This window comes from Homarus americanus, unplaced genomic scaffold (assembly GCF_018991925.1).
Source record: "Homarus americanus isolate GMGI-L3 unplaced genomic scaffold, GMGI_Hamer_2.0 scaffold46197, whole genome shotgun sequence".
NCBI lineage: Eukaryota > Metazoa > Arthropoda > Malacostraca > Decapoda > Nephropidae > Homarus > Homarus americanus.
This window is the reverse complement of record NW_024723050.1, coordinates 278,208-292,066: the sequence shown is the minus strand read 5'-3', so window position 1 is coordinate 292,066 and position 13,859 is coordinate 278,208. Positions and strand designations below refer to the sequence as shown.

At 45.5% G+C, this 13,859-nt stretch overlaps 1 long non-coding RNA gene across 4 annotated transcripts in view; it reads right to left on the bottom strand.

The window, feature by feature from the left end:
- The window catches only part of LOC121863224, a 72,276-nt gene extending 64,291 nt beyond the window's left edge, over nt 1–7,985 (bottom strand). For 2 of the 4 annotated variants that reach the window (XR_006088358.1, XR_006088359.1), the window contains exon 1: nt 7,890–7,978. This is a non-coding gene — a long non-coding RNA (uncharacterized LOC121863224). Of the gene's footprint in view, nt 1–7,889 lie in introns of all 4 variants that reach the window. The other 2 variants (XR_006088360.1, XR_006088361.1) reach the window with 2 other exon arrangements.
- Between the last annotated feature and the right edge of the window lie 5,874 nt (nt 7,986–13,859).

The following is a 13,859-nucleotide window of genomic DNA, read 5'->3' as shown; positions in this document are numbered from 1 at the left end:
GTAGTGTTATTAGTTGTGGTTAGTATTTCATCATCGTACAAGGTAGAGGGTGGGAAGAGGGTATATGGTCGACATCATGGCTGGGAAATGTGTTTTTAGTGCTCAGGTCGGAATCAGAAATGCACAACCTGTATTTGTGTGAGAAGTAACACACGATGTGTGGGTTGCAGGAAAGGGACCAACTGTCAACATCCCTACGGCAGAGATCCATCACCTGATGACGACATGTCAGACGATAGTGGTGAACCTACTCAGCCGGGAAACACTGTTCATGAGGTGAATGATATAGTCAACAAATTGGAAAGGCTTGTCGGGAGACGATGTGGAGAAGTGGCTCAATGAAGCCTACTCAGAAATGGTCAGGTGATCGCCAGCTAACCTCTTTGAACCACCCAAGTGCGCAACCACCAAACAAATGATCCGTGATGCCATGTGGCAGCAAGATCTACCATAGACAACACATTATGCTTCCAATATCTTCCCAGGCGGTAGTACCTCCCTGTTTGGTAGCTGCCTAATACCTACTACCTAGTAAAGCCATTTGTTCGTATCTCTCTCTCTTGCTCACTCACCCGTTTTTTCTTTCTCTCCCCTCTCTCTCTCTCCCCTCTCTCCCCCCTCTCTCTCCCCCTCTCTCTCCCCTCTCTCTCTCCCTCTCTCTCCCCCCTCTCTCTCCCCCCTCTCTCTCTCCCCCTCTCTCCCCCTCTCTCTCTCCCTCCTCTCTCTCCCCCTCTCTCTCCCCTCTATCCCCCCCTCCCCCTCTCTCCTTCTCTCCCCTCTCTCTCTCCTCCCTCCCTCTCTCTCCCCCCTCTCCCCCCTTTCTCTCCTCTCTCTCTCCATCTCTCTCCCCTCTCTCTCTCTCTCTCCTCTCCCTCTCTCTCCCCCCCTCTCTCTCTTCCCTCTCTCTCTTCCCCCCCTCTCTCTCTCTCTCCCCCTCTCTCTCTTCCCCTCTCTCTACCCTCTCTCTCTCTCTCCCTCTCTCTCTCCCCCCCTCTCTCTGCCTCATAATCAATTACACTCACGACTCCCCCCCTGGCCCCATTAACTCTTCAAATACTGGCCATAATACCCTATATATTCTGTCAGAGGACACACGCAAGGTCTAAGTGCAAAGAAAATGTGGCAGCAATGAATAGAAGACTGACAATGTGGCAGAAAGGGGACCTTGATGATCTTCTATGCAAAGCAAGAACACTGCAGGAGAGTCTAAAATTCATAGGAGACGGAAAGCGAAACACCGGGGAGGTTGCCAGAAAGTTTGGTAACAAGATGCGTGAGGGAAAAGTGTCCTCGGCGGTAAGATCTCTCAGAGGAATCTTCCGGTGGTGTTCTGCCAATAAACAAAGAAACATTACAACAACTGAAGGAAAAACTTCCCCCTGCAAGTGCAGAGGAAGGCATCAGGTTCCAGGGTGCCTATATCCCTTCAAACACTGTCATGTTCGAGAAAATAACAGGAGGGATGGTGTGGAAAAAACAAAGAAAACACAGGGAGGGGCAGGCCCTTCAAGCCTGGATGCAGACGGTTGGAGAGTCATCCTCAGCACTAACAATTTTGGTGCCGCAGCAAGTGATCTCTGCAATGCCTACGCCGCCCTCCCAAGAAAGCTAGCAACCTCGTACTGCCACCACCTCCATGCTCTGACGGCCTGCCGCCTCATTCCCCTGGATAAAAATCCAGGATATAGGCCTGTAGGAGTGGGGTAAGTGCTGAGACGGATCATTGGAAAATGCATACTGGAGGAGGTAAATAATGATGTCAGGACAGCTGCAGGAAACCTGCAAGTATGTGCTGGTCACCAGGCTGGCGGTGAAGCTGCCATTCACGCCATGAGAAAGGTATTTGAGCAGAGTGATTGTGAGGCAGTACTTCTGGTCGACGCTTCCAACGCATTCAACATAATCAACCGCAAGGCTACACTGCACAACATCAAGATCAAGTGTCCAAGCTTTGCAATGTACGTTGAAAACACCTATAGGAACCCATCAGACCTCTATATAACAAGCTTCAAGGCCCTAAGAGGAGATACCACCATACAGTCAACTGAGGGAAAAACGCAGGGGGACCCTGTCGCTATGGCAATGTACGCACTAGGCCTGTCTGTGCTCCAACATACAATAAAATATGAAACAACCGAGGTCAAGCAAGTGGCTTACGCTGATGATCGGATAGGAGCAGAAAAAGTGGAGGACATCAAAAAGTGGTGGGACCTGGTAACATCACGAGGTCCACAAATAGGGTACCATCCAAACGCCAGCAAGTCCTTCCTCATTGTGAGGCCAGAACACTATGAACGGGCAATGGAGGTATTCGGCAGAAGTGAGGTAAAAATAACAAAGAACGGCAAAAGACATCTAGGTGCGGTAATTGACACTAATGACTTCAAGACCAAGTACGTAACGGGAAAGGTAAATGAGTGGATGAAGGAAATCCACGCCCTGTCTGATATTGCTAAAACAGAGCCACATGCGGCTTTTGCGGCATTCACCTTTGGAGTCAAGCATCGCTGGAATTACCTAATGCGTATCTATCCCTGATATCGGACTCCTCCTCCACTCTCTGGAAGAAGCCATCAAGGTCGCTTTTATCCCACCAGAACTCCGTCAATCTCACGGCAGCCCTCGCTGAGCACACAATAGCTCAGAATGCAGCAAGTCAGGTGGATACCAACGAATTAAACAAGATTCGAATGTCCATTACGACAGAACGGCAGCACACCCGAAGTGATAAACTGTAACAACTGCTGCAGCAATTGCCGGAGAACTTGAAAAAAAGTAGCTATAGCGCAGGAGGTGGACGCCTCGAACTGGCTGACAACGTTACCGATAAGAGCAAAAAGCTTCATCCTTAATAAACAAGAATTCACAGAAGCCATTGTCCTAAAGTATGGTAGGCCAGTAGAAGGTTTGCCCTCCCAATGCCTGTGTTGCTCATCTTATGACATCGACCACGCCATGATGTGTAAGAAAGGGGGCTTCGTATGCATGAGGCATGACGAATTAAGGGACCTAACAGCAAATTTACGGAAAGAAATCTGCCACGACGTCACGGTGGAACCGCCTTTCCTTCCATTGGACGGCGAGAACCTCCGTCACAGGATTCCAAACACATCCAAAGAAGCCCGTGTAGACGTCAGTGGTCGAGGATTCTGGACGCGGGGACAGCGAGCCTTCTTTGACATAAGGATTTTCGATCCAATGGCTGCATGTCACCGTAACCTAGCTCTCGATGCTGCACACAGGAGGAACAAGAATGACAAAATCAGGGCATATGGGGAGAGAATTCTGAATGTTGATCAGGGCAGCTTCACTCCTCTGGTGTTCACAGCCTCTGGTGAGATGGGACCAAATGCAAGATGTTTCTACATTATGCCAGACTCACGGAGGTGTTATCTGAGCGGAAGCAGCAGCCAAGAAGTTAAGTTACAGCCTGGTTGAGGTGTCGACTGTTCTTCTCTCTGCTTAGGTTTGCATTTCTTTGCCTCAGGGGAACGAGATCGTCGGCCCCCAAAGCCGACAAAGGTCGCAGATATTGACTATGAGGCAACAGTCACGGAATGTCGCATAGATCTGCGGCTCAACTAACTCAACACAGCTAGGGTAGCTACTTATGTATTAGGATGGTTGATTTTTAGGTAATAAAATGGCGGCGAAGGTGTGACTATTAGGGTAAGCTGGAAGCCAGGTTTTTTAATGAAGTGAGTGGTTACTGTAAAACATATAGTGTCTCTTGTCTAGGTCCAGTGTTGTTTATCAGGGTGTGAGGAGGAGGAGGGGTGTAGCGGCCATCTTCACCTTCTTGTCCTTTTCTCATTTCCCAGGAAACGAGACAAACAAGATGAGAGAAAGAGAGGTTATGAGAGGAAGAGAGAAGAGGAGATAGATGATGAGGAAGAGAAGAGGAGGAAGAGGATGAGGAGGAAGAAATGAGAAAAAACACAGGAGGAAGAGAGGAGCGAAAGAGAAGTAGGAAGGGAAGAGAAAAAGAAGACAGGAGAAAAGAATGAAGAGACGATAACGGGAAGAAGAGGAGGAAGAAGAAATGAGAAGAGGAGAAAGAGAGGAAAAAAGAATGAAGGACAGAGAATAAACACTTCCTCAACACAATGACGCTCTGGGTAGTAACACAGGGCTGATAATGTGATACCCAATTTAAAATAGAAAAGGTATTCAGTGCGGCATCAGGTGAATCTCATTTGTCATTGTGTTATGTATGCTTCTATCAGGTAATATTGTGGTGCTCTCTCTCTCTCTCTCTCTCTCTCTCTCTCTCTCTCTCTCTCTCTCTCTCTCTCTCTCTCTTGCTCTCGCTCTCTCTCTCCTTATTTCTGTTTATCTCTTTCTTTATCCATACATAGCTCCAGTGGCCAGTTTGCATAACGCGTCACTAACACACTACAACACCTTGAAGTTTATATATATATAATCCTTGTCTCAGAGCCGCCTACCTACGAGTACTATTTCAAGGCGAACTTTTCCGGATTTACTTTGTGATGTTTGTATTAATTGTATGTAGTGACTTGAAATAACACATTAGAATGAAAAATGGTATTCTGAAATAATTAATTAATACATATATACAGCAGAATATATTTCTCAACAAACAGAATAATTAAAAGAATGCAGTTTTCCGGATACACTTTGACAATTTGATAACTAATACACCATGTTTCTTAATTAACGTCTACGGTTTTTTCTCAATATTTTTTACTAGTTATAATAGTTCTTCGTCTGTTTCTTGTGTTTCGTTTGATGTTAAAAAGAAAATACGGATTTAAGACGAGTCATTCCGTGCACTGTGTAAACAAACATTAGCATACCGTCAATTAATTCAATAGTTAGTATGACACCTGTGCTCTCTCTCTCTCTCTCTCTCTCTCTCTCTCTCGCTCTCTCTCTCTCTGAGATTCTCTGGTAAGGCAAACTACTATTTTCCTTAATAAATCCTCCTTTTTAGTTAAAATGGGACTGTAACTGCATGACATGGTTGAAGGATAGAGCTACTGTAATGGCCCTTGTTTCATAAACAGAAGAATTATAGAAATGGGTTAATTACATTTGATTTATATACTGATTCATCCCCTGTAACTTTCCACTAGCTATGAGGTGACATGTTCAATGCACGTGATAAGGTGTGCCCACGGGAAGCCGCGTCATATTATGCTGAGTTAAGGCATTTAGTGACAGGCTTTCTGGCCACCCAAAGCGAGCAGTAGTTTGATATCCTTGACTAGAGGAAGACGTTATTTGAGAGTCGTCGTGGATGGCTCCGTCTTCCCTCGAGGGAGGACGACGAGCCTATTCCGTTCTCCCTCGATGGGCCATTACTCATAGCAGTCACACTCATAATCTTTCATCGAACAGACGTGATTAAACGGTCTATTTACATAGCCGCCGTCCTCTCCCTTCACTCTCATGAATAGTGGAAGTTAAGGTTGATTTACACTCAGGAATTATATAAACAATATTTTTTCAATAAAAGAAGAAACAACAATTGGGTTTCTCTACTCTTACCCAATATAATATATGTCTAGTCCCATATACTTTATGGCTAGTTAACTACGCCTATTGGCGTTCACGCCGACTATTTTGTTAATGTTGTTGGACTATAAAGTGTTCCACTAACCTTGTTACGAGCTTAAAGATTTCCTTGTTGAAGCGCAGTAATAACATTATAACAACCCCCTACCTCTCTCTCTATCTCTCACGAACAAGAGTGAGATAGTGGACTGTAGGATACGCCGGAGAGAGAAAGAGACAGACAGACAGGTAGAGAGAGAGAGAGAGAGAGAGAGAGAGAGAGAGAGAGAGAGAGAGAGAGAGAGTCTTGAGGTGAAGGAGGAATTTCCCTTCTTTTGTAACTAAACATTTGTGTCACGGCGTTCTCGTGGTGTCTAGGAACATGAGCAACAGATGTAGGTGTTCACAAAGGCCTTAAATATATTATGTGAACAGTGCAATCCCGCAAATGTTACGACAAACATTTTACACACGTTGTAATACACTGTGAACAACACCATCTGCTTGCTGCTCGGGACCCCAGACACTTCGGCATAAACGTCTTACAACATAAAATAAATTAGGTACCCGGAGTATTCTTCCCAGACAGATTTACTCAGTAGTTACGACACATTTGGGAAGGTCTATTTTTTTCACGTTGATTTCTGAGTCGTCCAAATTTGTATTCTTAAAGATTCACACGTGACATTTAAACCCCTCCCTCCTCCCCCCCCACACCTTACTACTTCTAAATGACTCGCTTCAACAACTACATAAAGTTTGGTGATACTAAATGGAGCCGAAGATATTTACTGATACTCTACCATAATCAAATATATTCATCATTAATTTTCTAGTTAGGGATGAAGAAATGAGCTAGTATTGTAGACTGAAAATAAAATAACGTGGGGCAAATCTTCCTCATGGTCGTATATAGTATACTTGAAGAGCCGAAGACACAGTCGAGGGGAAACTCCTTGTATACAAAAAAAATCCTCTTTCTATGCATTAATTTCCTTCACTATGGGAAGAGGAAACAAGAACAATTCACTTCATTAGAACACCCAAACCACCCTATCCTAACCATGACTTTCCCGCTGTGACTCCTCTTTCGTTAATGTATACAAACAATTACACTGTCATCAAGGTCATTTAACATGGTAATACCGCCCACTGCACCAGCCTGGACGATATCATTCTCCAGGACCGACAACCAGAGGGACTTATAATGACATTGTGCCAGACATCGTAAAATTACAAAACTGGATATAATGCTATGTAACAGTGAGTATAATGTTACAACAGTGACTAAACTGCTGCGTAACTGGATATAATGCCACGTACCAGTGGATATAATGCTACGTAACAGTGACTATAATGCTACGTAAGTGACTATAATGCTACGTAAGTGACTATAGTGCTACGTAACAGTGACTATAATGCTACGTCACAGTGACTATAATGCTACGTCACAGTGAATACAGTGCTATGTAACAATGAATATAATGCTACATAACAGTGAACATAATGCTACGTAAGTAACTATAATGCTACGTAAGTGACTATAATGCTACGTAACAGTGACTATAATGCTACGTCACAGTGACTATAATGCTACGTCACAGTGAATACAGTGCTATGTAACAGTGAATATAATGCTACATAACAATGAATATAATACTTTCATATCGGGTGAAGGCTACACTGTAACAGTCCTTACTTTTTATACATTTTTGATGCTTTAATAACAAACAACTTTCAGCTAATAAAAAATGTAACTAGAAAAAATGAGAAATGGTAAGATTTATTGAAAAAGAATTATAGTGTTTCTCATCACAAGGTCGGAAATAACTCTAACTGACATCACTCCTTCCCTCCCCTTTACCACCGCACCTTTATGTAATCAAGATCTATTTCCTCCCCATATACCCGTGTAGGTTTCCCTCAGCGTGGCAACTTGACAATTACGGAAAAAACTATCGTAAACATACTCAGACATAACAGAAAAAACCCGCTATATATCATGAACGCAACGCGATGAGGGAAACTCATATTTTTTTATATTTTTTATAGCGAAATTTGGTTAATTTTTGGGTGGAACCTTTCTCTTTTCTTTATAAAGAACTTATCAAATCATCAAAGTGAAAATGAAACGAATTTCGTTTGTCATTAAGAGGGCCAACATGACGAGTGGTACATGCCAAACTTTCTACAGTTTTAGCACACCTGTTACACCTTATATAAAGTTCTCTAAAGTTTCATTTTGCTTTTCCTTCAGAGTATATCACCGTCTAGGAAAGAAAACTTACCAACATAACTTAAATATAGACAAAACAAAAGGAGATAATAATAAAATTTTGAGCAAAGAGACGAGTTGTCAGGTTACGTACGGGAGTGAGGGAGGCGGAGAGGGTATGTGGGGAGGGAGCGTGGTGCTGTCGGTATCCCGCGCGCACCTTACTCACTGTATCGGGCCGCGGCTGGCACCACACTGAACCACTCATCCAGTCAACCCCACCCACCCACCCAGCTACAGTAGTGCCTGGCAATCGCCCATGTGTCACGCTGGGCCACCTGTGTCATAATAATCGCCCCTCTGGTTTGCTGCGGTAACATCACGTCCTTCAAGACAAAAACACACGCGTTTGTAATGAAGGAAATACTGTTTTGTGTGAACAAGATATTCTCTTATTCGGAAAAAATCTTACTCCTCACTCATTAGGAAGCATTTTAGTAGTAAGTTTAGTCCATCAGCATTACTGAATCATTGATATAAAAATGCAGCATATTTTTTTTCAGAAAATTTTTAGGGAACTTACCGAAAGAACATTTTTGAAGAAAATGCTTCAAAAGTGTTCTAAAAAAGTTCTTAACAATTTTCTTCAATAGATGTTCTAACCCAGGCATGGGCAACCCATAGCCCATGGGCCGCGGTTCAGGTAGATGCAGCCAGTTTTACTGGGAATATTCCACCAGGGCACAGGTCATCGACTGTAAAGGCCTGGGACTTAGGGATAGAAATCCCTTACCAGGCTAATCAGGATCTTAATATAGGAAAGTCAAGGACCATGGTTTTCCGAGGAATAACAAACAACCGTTAGAGATTGGCATCTCTTTACTATAAAAACAACACAAAACTCTGACACCACTCAACAATCATCAAATAATTACGGGAGTCAAACAATTAATGGAAGCAACAATTAAAGGAATCAAACAAATAAAGGGGAGTCAGCAATTAATGGAATCAATCAATTAAATGGATTCAACAATTGATAGTATCGAACAATAAAAGGGGAGTCAGCAATTAATGGAATCAAACAATGAACAAATATTTCCTACGGCAGTGGCCCTGGGGAAGGTTCTGGAACACGGTGATGCACACTCAGGGCAGGGAAGCGTCCATTCACTCCACACTCAGCAACGTCTTGAAAAGGCAGGAGAACACCGGGGCACCGACGGAATGTGATGAATTGATGGTCGTGGTATGCGGTAGTGGTAGATGACCAGAGAGTTGGCAGTTGATAGGTGAAGGTCTGGGAACACAGCCCACGAGTCCAGGACCTATGATGAGATCACAGCCAGAATTTGACGGACATCAGGGTAGCTAGATACTGACGGTATGGCGGCTGGGTTGAATCTCCGGCGGCGGAGAGGGTTGCTGCCGTTATCACCTCCGTCCAACCACCCCAAGTGTCGTCTGCACCAGCAAACGAGCGAGTTAGCAGCGGTAACTAGCCGGAGGATCGTTTCTGCCCTTACATCGACCCACACCGGGAGCTTGGGGGCAAAAAAATAGGAGTAAAAAGAAATTAAAAATAGGAGAGAAAAAGACTACTATATTAATCTACACCACGAAGATGCCAGAAAACCAGATTTTTGAAGTGAGACAGATTGTAAGAGTATGAAAACACAGAAGAAGACAAAGCATTTCAGTTTGGTTGTGAGGAAAGAAGGATGTACAGTCTCATTCAAGATTCTTCGAACACTGCTGGAGACAGCTGGCAACTCAAGGCAGTTTGTTTACTATAGTGTGTAACCATTAATTAAGCATCAGGGAACTAAGTAACCAATCACCGAAAACCTTCTACATTCATTCATAATTTTTACTACGTACTATAGTAAACAAACGGCCTTGAGTTGCCAGCTGTTTCCAGCAGTGTTTGAAGAATCTTGAACTAGACTGTACTATGGTATCGAGGGGAAAGTTTTAAATTGGATAAAATCATGGCTCACCGATAGAACGCCGAGGGTCAGCGTAGATGGTGTTAAATCTGAGTGGGGCCGTGTAACCAGTGGGGTTCCCCAGGGGTCAGTACTAGGCCCACTCTTGTTCATAATCTACATAAACGATCTAGATCAGTGGTTCCCAAACTTTCTCTGATCATTACCCACTTTTCATATATGATCCTTATCCATGGCCCCCCTCTCCCAATCCATATCTCTGGCTGGCTCAGCTGCTGGCTGTTCCCAGTTTGGGAACCAGTGATCTAGATACTGGGATCAGCAGTGACATAAACAAGTTTGCGGATGACACCAAAATAGGGCGGCAAATTAATTCAGGGCAGGATGCAAATGCATTACAGGAGGATCTAAATAAACTGCAGGGGTGGTCTGAAAAATGGCAAATGAAATTCAACACCAGCAAGTGCAGCGTACTTAATATTGGAAGAACAAATATTTATAATGTATACAGCCTTAACAACATCAACCTAGAGAAGTCGACTTGTGAAAGAGACCTAGGGGTACTTGTAAGCCCGGACCTACGGCCTAGAAAACAGTGCGTTAATGTTCGAAATAAGGCAAACAGAGTATTGGGTTTTATATCTAGAAGTGTAAGTAACAAGAGTGCAAAGGTCTTATTGCAACTATATCTTGCGCTAGTCAGGCCACACCTCGATTATGCGGTTCAGTTCTGGTCCCCGTATTATAGAATGGATATAAATTCACTAGAGTCGGTGCAGCGAAGAATGACAAATGATTCCGGGACTTAGAAACCTTCCATATCAGGATAGGCTAAAGAAACTTAACTTGCATTCCCTAGAAAGACGAAGAGTGCGGGGAGATATTGTGGGGTATGGGTTGGTTGCAAGCGTTGAGTAGAGAGAGCTGGTTGGTGAGGGTGCTCAGAGGAGGACAGCTTATGGGTCGCCATGCTCGCCGGCGGGAGCGAGGACCGCCAGGCAGGCGGAGGAGGAGGAGGTGTTGCTGGCTGGTTGGTGTAGGTAGAAAGAGGAGAGATCACTACGAGGTCAGGTCTTAAATAGCGGGGGTTGGCGTGGCTTAGTAGTTGACCCCCGCTCCGTGGGCGGCGCTGGTTGACCTAGACCACGAGGCACACACTGTGGAATTCGCGGGGTCGGCTATGCAGCGACAAACAGCGTTTGTAGGGGAGAAATCCACTACAATACTCCCTCCTTCCCTCCAGGCGGTGTAGGAGACTTGTTGTCTGCAGGGTTGCATAGCACATGTGAGGCAGAATGGGCGGTGCATGCCTCATGTGAGACAACGGCGATGGCGTGGATGAGCTGGCCGCTAGAGACAACTGTCTAGATACACAATATCTGAGGGAGTAGAGAGGGAGAAAAAGGGTGTGTGGAGGCGATGAATGTTGTGCTTCCCTCACGGCAGGTACAGAGTCGTCAGATGCGCCTGCTAGGGTGTGTGGGCCTGGGTCAGGAGCAGGGGCTGCGTCAGCAGAAGCGGATGAGGGCTCGTGACAGCAGCTGGGTCCACGACAGCAGCAGGGTGCAGGACATTAGCAGGGAGTACCTGAGGGAGAAAAGAGGGGTGTGTGGGTCCGCACTCAGGAGCAGGGGCCGCGTCAGGAGAAGCGGCAGGGGGTACTGCTGGGCCGGGGCGGCGTCTGAGGCAGGACTGGTGTGTTGGGGTCGGTAGGACGTGGAGCTTGGGGCAGGAAGAGGAGCTGGTGTCTGCTTAGAGAAGCAGTGCTGCTCTAGGGTGTCTAACCTGCGGTGTAGAGACAGTAGTTGTAGAGCCGATGAGAGTTGCTTCTGTGTGAATAAGCCAGTCTTCCATGTTGCTTGAAGACTGGGAGCGTGATCAGTTTCTCCTCCATCCTGTGTGAGTGCGAATCTCCGGGGATCACCATTTGTGGGGTATGTGATGTTTTGGTTCGCACTCAGGATGGGATGGAGAAAGGAAGCTCACAATGTGCTCTCATGTATACATGTTGTATTGGATGTACAATGCAGCTTGGTGCTGGGAAGGCAGCATGGTTACAAGCGTGATGTAGAGAGAGCTGGTTGGTGAGGGTGCTCAGAGGAGGACAGCTTGTGGGTCGCCATGCTCGCCGGCGGGAGCGAGGACCGCCAGGCAGGCGGAGGAGGAGGAGATGTTGCTGGCTGGTTGGTGTAGGTAGAAAGAGGAGAGATCACCACGAGGTCAGGTCTTAAATAGCGGGGGTTGGCGTGGCTTAGTAGTTGACCCCCGCTCCGTGGGCGGCGCTGGTTGACCTAGACCACGAGGCACACACTGTGGAATTCGCGGGGTCGGCTATGCAGTGACAAACAGCATTTGTAGGGGAAAAATCCACTACAATATGATAGAAGTATTTAAGTGGGTGAAATGAATCAATAAAGGGGATATAGATAAAGTGCTTATAATATCCGAGCAGGATAGGACTCGGAGCAACGGATTCAAGTTGGATAAGTTTAGGTTTAGGAGGGAGATAGGAAGAAACTGGTTCACAAATAGGGTGGTGGACGAGTGGAACAAGCTTAGCAAATTTGTAGTAAGTGCGGGAACTCTGGAAAGTTTCAAAAGGAGGCTAGATAGATTCATGGATGATAGAGAGTGGTAGTAACTCTCGACAGGAGCTGCCATGCACAGGTCAACCGGCCTATTGCAGACTCCTTATTTTCTTATGTTCTTATGTTATAACGGGTTATTCTAGTGTGACCGACATCCACAGAGAAACGGTGGGCACCGCGGACAAGACGAGTGTTAAGAGCCTACGGCCTTGCCGGCTGTACACAGATGCCAAATCCACCGAACATTGCCCGTTAAAGTGTGGGGTACGAGATGTTTGTGTTCACACTCAGGATGGGATGGAGAAAGGAAACTCACAATGTGCTCTCTGTATACATGTTGTAAGGGATGTACAATGTAGCTTGGTGCTGGGAAGGCAGCATGGTTACAAGAGTGATGTAGAGAGAGCTGGTTGGTGAGGATGCTCAGAGGAGGACAGCTGGTGGGTCGCCATGCTCGCTGGCGGGAGAGAGGGCCGCCAGGCAGCGGCGGCGGAGGTGATGTAGTTTGCTGCGGCTGTAGCTAGAAGAGAGTGGTCACCACGAGGTCAGGTCTTAAATAGCGGAGGTAGGCGTGGCTTAGTAGTTGACCTCCGTCATGTAAGGCGGCGCTGGTTGACCTAGACCACGAGGCATACACTGGGGAATTCGCGGGATCAGCTACTCAGCGACAATCAGCGTTTGTAGGGGAGAAATCCACTACAAAAGTACCTGTAAAAGAGAGAGAGTGAAGCAATATTGCAGCGAAGAGAAGGAGAAGAGAGATTATCAACTAAAGGAGGAGAGTTAATAAGACGAAATGCCTTTGATTCCACCCTATCTAACAGTTGGATAGAAGAGGAGCCACCACAGATATGAAAGCAGTACTCCAAGTTAGGACGAATGAAACCCTTACAAACTTGAAGCAACTGCTCAGGAGTGAAGTAGCTACGGAATCTGTACAGCATTCCCAGCTTTCGGGAGGCAGCTTTAGCAATGTTATGAATGGAGTAAAGCAATACTTATTCAAAGAATAATCTTCACACACAATTCATTGCTGTTTCATCACTTAAGAGTAAGTAAACACAAACACGTGACAGCACAATGAGTATAAATAGTTAACAGTATAAACATTTTAACTTTGTGAATTTACTGGCCAAGTTCACCGTGTAAGGTCACTTGGGAATTAACCAAGATTGGGTAAATCCAAGTGGGGTCACGGTGGTGGTTACAGGGGTCAAAGGTAAAGTTCTCTTCCTTGTTGACAGACTCTCTCTCTCCATAGTACCCCATTCTTCATGCCTGACTGACTGTTCTATCTATTTATTTTCTTGTCTGACAATTAAGTTTGTGAACTCATGCTACAGGCACCGGTACGTACCCTACTGAGGATCGGCGCTGTGGTCCCCTTCAAAGTATTCCCCTTGCGATGCTATACATGAACGCCAGCATTTCTTCCACCACTGGAAAACATTTCTGGAACTCACTTTCTGGAATAGCTTTTATAGCTGCCGCCGCGCGACTCTGAATGTCATCCACGTGTTGAAAATGCGTCCCCTTGATGCGTTTCTTCAGCGAAGGAAATAAAAAAAAAGTCACACGGGGTCACGCCAG